Raw genomic sequence first — 6513 nt, 5'->3', positions numbered from 1 at the left:
GTCCACTTGCCGCCTCCACCCGGGCTGTCGGGGCCCAGCCCTCGGTGCTGGGCGTCCATCACCGACACACAGTCGATGAGCTGACACGGCATGAGATTTGAGAACCCCGGTGGATACCCAAGTGGGGGTTGTAACCGCGCCGCGGTGAGGCTGGGATCCGCCCTCGTGCCCCGGCTCCGCCTCCGCCAGCCGCACGCGCACTTCCACAGCTCTTTTCAAGGCATGGCCTTTCCCTTGACGGCCCTCAGAGGGGACGGCTACACGCAGTTCAGCTCGCTCGTCCTCGACGTCGGCGTGTTTTTGATGGTCCCATTGTGGTATAGTCGTTGCTTTGTAATGGGGTGTGTGGGGGGGGAGGGGGGGAGTCTCGAGCTCCCTGCCTCCCGCCCCAGCCTCCCAGGCTCTGGGATGACGGGCGCGCACTGCCCCATGGAGTCAGGCCGGCCCCGGGTCCAGAGCTGCTTGCGGTTTGATGAGAATGACGTCCTCCCGGGTTGCAGGTTTCTCACGCAGCGAGGGATCCGGTCATGCGTGATAGCCTAGGCGTGGAACAGCCCGGAGCCAGGCCCCACGGGGCGGAGGCGGCTCTGGGTGAGGACGTGGCCACGCGGCGTCCTGAGGACCCCGGTGACGAGGCCTCTGCTCGCGGCGTCCTGCGCCACGGAAGGCAACCCCCTCCTTGGACGCCGGGCGCCCCCGGGCCCGCCGGGCCACCCACGGCAGCCTCGCCGCTGCCTTCACGCACCCAAGGGGGCTGGGGGATTCTCCCGAGGGAAAGGCAGAACCCAGGCTGGGTCACGAATATCTTCTCAACTTGAGAAGTAGGAGTCCTCCTGACTTTCCTGTTGTCTCACTGCATCAGTGTTTTGTTCTTTAACGCTCGTCCAGCCAATATGCTAGTTGTGTTTACGACGCCCGTAGGACCTGGGTGGATTCGGTGGGTCAGTGCCATCTTCCTGCCACCCTGGCTGCTCAGCTTTCTCCTCTTCTCGTCTCTCTCGCCTCCCTGACGTAAAACCCGGAGGCCTGAGCAATCCCGGCTCCTCGAGGCACGGGAGCAACCACGGGAGGAAGGCGGACGTCGGAGCCCCGGGGCCGGGGGAGCCTCTGGACCCGGAACGTGGGATGTGGAGGAACCCCGTTACCATGACGACGACCCTCCCTCCTCTCCCAGGCCTGCATAGCTGTGGGGTTGTGGTCAGTTTCTAAAGCCACGTTCCCCCTCCCCGCACACCCCCCCGGCCCGGCGGAGCCCACGGGGCCGGCGGGGAGGGCTGTGTGGGTGACACACGCACACGCGCACACACGCGCACGCACACACGCGCACACACGCCCCACCACAGAGACGGCCGGCTTTCTGCGTGCGTTCTCCTGCCCGCTCCTCTCCCTTATCCCGCCCCCCCCCAGCTTCTTGGGGTGCACAGCACACTTGGCTGGGGCACCTCTCTGACCCTTGTGACCTTGAGGAATGGGCTGGGTTGGCTCCGGGTGTTGTTTTTGCCCCTGCCCCCCACCCCCCTCCTTTCCCACAATGCCCCGCGGCCCTCCACCATTCATCAACCCCGCGCGGTGCACGAGCCTGGGGAATTGGGGGCTTTAACTCTTCGTTTCACCCCGAATGGAGTCCCTTTCCCTTTTGTTGCTTTTGAGTGATTTCCCAGACGATAAGGGGGAAATGTTGACTTTCTGCCTCCATGTTGGAAACGGAAGACTTTGACCTTCAGCCTGCGAGTGACGCAGGGCTGTGAACACGCCTGAGTAATGAAGGAATATGGCAAAAGAACTTGGAAGGGAATGTTGTGGCCGGAAGGGCGGGCGAGTGCAGCACAGGAGAAGATTGGAGTCGGGGGCGGGGGCTAGCTGGGAACCTGAGATGGCCCCCGCGTAGCCCCGGTGGTGACACTCCACAGGAAGAGAAGCCACGAGGAGGAAGCACTGCTTCTTGACCGTGCGGAGCGTTGTGGGGGCGAACGGTTGGGGGTGGGCTACGTGCTAAGCTTCGGGGGGAGGGCATGGGTAATAGAGCCGGAACCCATGGACGCCGGAACCCATGGACGCCGGAACCCATGGACGCCGGAACCGATGGACGCCGGAACCGATGGACGCCTGGTACTTTGGCGGAGAGAAGCCACGGCGCTCTCCAGGGCGCGCTTGAACGTCAACGCAGACCGCGTGGTGGATCTGGGGGCCGTGGTCTCAGTGGCAGGCGGCGGCGAGGAGAGTGAGGAGCCGCGGGCCGGGCCCCTTCAGACCGCAGTTTAGAAGAGAGGAGCAGAGCGTGCCAGCCGCCAGCCTGGGTGGAGAGGGCCGTGCCCGCTGCCTGTGCCCGCTGCCCGTGCCCGCTGCCCGTGCCCACTGCCCGTGCCCGCTGCCCTGCCCGCTGCCCGTGCCCGCTGCCCGTGCCCGCTGCCCGTGCCCGCTGCCCCATGCCCGCTGTCCGTGCCCGCTGCCCCATGCCCGCTGCCCGTGCCCGCTGCCCGTGCCCGCTGCCCCATGCCCGCTGCCCGTGCCCGCTGCCCGTGCCCGCTGCCCGTGCCCGCTGCCCCATGCCCGCTGCCCGTGCCCGCTGCCCTGCCCGCTGCCTGTGCCCACTGCCTGTGCCCGCTGCCCATGCCCACTGCCTGTGCCCGCTGCCCGTGCCCGCTGCCCTGCCCGCTGCCCTGCCTGCTGCCCGTGCCCGCTGCCCGTGCCCGCTGCCCGTGCCCGCTGCCCCATGCCCGCTGCCCGTGCCCGCTGCCCGTGCCCGCTGCCCCATGCCCGCTGCCCGTGCCCGCTGCCCTGCCCGCTGCCTGTGCCCACTGCCTGTGCCCGCTGCCCATGCCCACTGCCCGTGCCCGCTGCCCTGCCCGCTGCCCCATGCCCGCTGCCCGTGCCCGCTGCCCGTGCCCGCTGCCCTGCCCGCTGCCCTGCCCGCTGCCCGTGCCCGCTGCCCGTGCCCGCTGCCCCATGCCCGCTGCCCTGCCCGCTGCCCGTGCCCGCTGCCCTGCCCGCTGCCTGTGCCCGCTGCCCGTGCCCGCTGCCCTGCCCGCTGCCCGTGCCCGCTGCCCGTGCCCGCTGCCCTGCCTGCTGCCCTGCCCGCTGCCCGTGCCCACTGTCTTGGCCAGCAGCACCTGTGCGGCAGCAGCCGCGTGCAGGAGGGAGGGAGGCTGAGGGGGTCAGGGCCTCCCACGGGGGTCAGCGCCTCCCATGGGGGTCAGGGCCCCGCACGGGGGTCAGCGCCTCCCACGGGGGTCAGCGCCTCCCACGGGGGTCAGGGCCTCCCACGGGGGTCAGCGCCTCCCACGGGGGTCAGGGCCCTGCACGGGGGTCAGCGCCCCGCAGGGGGGTCAGCGCCTCCCACGGGGGTCAGCGCCTCCCACGGGGGTCAGCGCCTCCCACGGGGGTCAGCCCCTACACAGCCCTGGCTCCCCTCTGGCTCCCGGGGGGCAGAAGAGAAACCGTCTCTGAGAGGCTGAGCCAGGCCCGGGCACGGCCGCCTCCTGCCCCGGGGACCCTGGGCGTGGCGCCTCCCCCACTGGGCCACGCTGCCCCGCCCGGCGGGTCCCAGGCCTGTGCCCAGGGCCACGCGGCTGCTCCCCGAGGGGCCTGGGAACGGCATCGCAGCTCCACACGGTCTGTCAGCGTCTCTGGGTGCACTCGCTCTTCCTACCGGACAGGAGTGGCCTACGCCTCCCCCTTCCTCCCTCCCTCCCTCCTCCCTCCCTCCCTTCCCCCTCCTTCCCTCCCTCCCTCGGCTTGTTTGGTACCAGCAGGAAGGACAGATGGACACGCAGAGGCGGGTGATAAGCGTCCACGGAGGGAATGAAGGAGCCGAGCACGTGTTCCTGAGCGAGGGGCCCCCGCCAGGGCCGCTGCCCCCCGCGGCCTTTGCCAGGAGTGGAGAAGCCTCCCGGCTCGGGCGTGGCGGTGGGTGGCGGTGGACCCGAGTGGAAGCGCTCTACCAAGGCGGCCAGGCTGCCCATCGCGGTGTCCGACGGCGAGGGGCGCCTCGGGACTTCACCCGGCCCCCTCCCCCCAGGGGGAACGTGGCCCTGAGTTCTAGAATACAGAAGGAGAAACAAAAGCAGGTGGACGTTGTTCCCACCTCTCTGGGGTTCTGCTTGACCTTGGAAGACCAAACGGACGAGCGCTCTGCTCCCAGCCGTGCCCAGTTTCCATGGCAGAGAATAAGAAAACGATTCAAATCTCTGTTTTTGTTATTTTTTTTCTCCCTTTTAGAACTAACTGTGTCTAAGACTAAGTACCTCAGAAAAGAACAAAAATAATGAAAGTGCTCTGGGTTCCTCCAGGGACACGATTAATGTTCCATGGCCTGCCAGCCCCAGAGGCCCGGCGAGGCCGGAAGTCTGGCTGCGCGGATGGGCGTGACATTTGCATGTGCGACTCCTAATCGCTGAACTGCTCTCAGGTGCGCGCGGTGCGCAGCGGCCGTGGGCCGGAGTTACTCATCGCCGCTTTGGTGGGGTTTTGTGTGGTTTTTAAAAGACAGCAGCTTAGTCTTATCTGTAGTTCCAGGAATGAATACTTGGACAGCCAGATACTTGAGAATACTTAACGACTTTGTGCCTGAGCTACAGCAGCCACAGCAGTGAAGAGAAGCAGTAGGTGTGCATAATAGAAGTGTCACCCAATGGTCTTTCATTTCCTCTAAGCCCAAGGGAAGAGAGACGGCAGGTTAGCAGTACACAGTATTAAAGAACGGGGTGTGGGGGGGAAACAGCGCATATTTTAATGACAGGTCACGCCGGGAAACGAATCGACTTCTGTGATTAGATCCTCTTACATGCTGTGTCCGTCCCCCAGGCGTTAAGACGGAAAGCTGCACGGACAATGCACCTGACTTCCTTGCTGGTGCACTGCCTCCGTGTGCTGAGCTGCCGCTGGGGGTCCTGGGGGGGTTAGGACAGCTGGCCAGGGCCGCCCGGCTGGGTGGCAGAGCTAGCGAGCTCCAGCAGGCCCCGGGCCCGTGGCCCCGCAGGGGGCGGGGGTCTGCTTTGTCTCTTCTTCGGGGGATTGCAGGTTTCCATTCTGCTTTCTGCAGACTCATCTCTGGGGCCAGGACAGAACAGGGTTGTTGAGCTCTAGATCGTAGATGTGGTCTGTTCTCAGGGTGTGTGTGTGTGTGTGAAAACGCACTTCCTTTGACTGAAGGTGTGGTGATTAAACAGCTGTCTCTGTTTCCCTTCTCCCGCCCTGCCACGTCCCGCTTTTCCCTCCAGGCAGGTCACCCCGTGTCGCTTTGAAAGTCAGGGTTTGGACTTGGAGACGTCCTTACAGATCGTCCTCTGGCTCAGGGTCCCGCTGAGCAGCGAGCCCCCTCTGTGGGTGGCAGCTGGCCGCCGGCGCTGCCCGGCTGCCTGCTGGGGGGAGGAGGACTCCGTGCCAGCCCAGCCCAGCCCGTCCGGCTGTCTGGCGGTGCTAGGTGTCAGCCTGCCTCCTTGGACGAGGTCGTTCCTCGTTCTTCCCTGGCCCGTGCCTCGTGTCATAAATCCCGCCTGTGTCGTCACCGTGCCGTGTCCTCAGGGAAGATCCCGGGGGCAGAGCCCAGCCCAGCGTCCCGGGCGGGACGTTGCCAGCCCCTCCGGCGGGGCGGCTTGGGGGCCCCGAGCCCCCCTCCCCGGCCGCAGCGGGACCCGTCTCCGCTCGGGAGGCCCGCGGCGCTCCCGCGTGCTGGCTGCCTCTGTGCGGAGTCGGGGTGTTCTAACCGGGCCGGAGCCCCGAGCGAGGGAGCAAGCGGCAGGCGGGGAGGTCCACAGAGGAGCCGGGGGTGCTCCGGCCGGGAGCACGGGGACAGAGCCGCGCGAGGCGCGGGAGCCATCGCCGAAGTCCTTCACGCGTGCCCGTGCATCCACGCGTCCGCCCGCCGGGTGAGCGCCACGGGCGTGGCGTTGTTTGGGTTCCTTGCCCTCGAGCGGAGGGACCGTGCCTGGGGCCGCAGGGACAACTCTACACCCCGCCGGGCGGAAGGGCTCCAGTCACGGGGCTGTTCTTCCGTGAGGGAGTCCCGCACGCCCGCTGCAGGAGTTTCTGTAGGAAGAAGGGAGGGAGCAACTCTGGCGCTGGTGGATGAGACGCAGCACCGGCCCCGCGAGCCGTGGACGCCTGCGGAAGCCCAGCACGGACGGGCACAGGTGGGGTTTGGACCTCGGGAGGGGCGCGGGGGTCAGCCACCCTCGCGTTCCCAGCCGTGAACGGTGTCGCAGCCCTGCCGCCCCAGGAGAGGGGCCCCTGTCCCCGGTCACGTCCTCGTGTATTTTAATTGCAGATCAAAAGCGCCTGATTTCTTAGTATAGCCACATGTCAAGTGTAGCGCCGGACACGCTCACGTGAACGCAGGGAATCTTCGTTGGCGAGGGAGTCACATTCCATTAGGATTCCTGTTCTTCATCGACGCCGCAGTGTTTCCATGGAAAAATCCACGGGAGATGGATTTACACATGTAGTTCTGTTTCTACAACTCTGAGAGCCCCAGAGTCCTTGGGACGGAACTCAGTGGATCCATTCGTACCTTGT

The sequence above is a fragment of the Perognathus longimembris genome, unplaced genomic scaffold (assembly GCF_023159225.1).
Source record: "Perognathus longimembris pacificus isolate PPM17 unplaced genomic scaffold, ASM2315922v1 HiC_scaffold_5367, whole genome shotgun sequence".
Taxonomy (NCBI): domain Eukaryota; kingdom Metazoa; phylum Chordata; class Mammalia; order Rodentia; family Heteromyidae; genus Perognathus; species Perognathus longimembris.
This window is presented reverse-complemented; position numbering follows the sequence as displayed.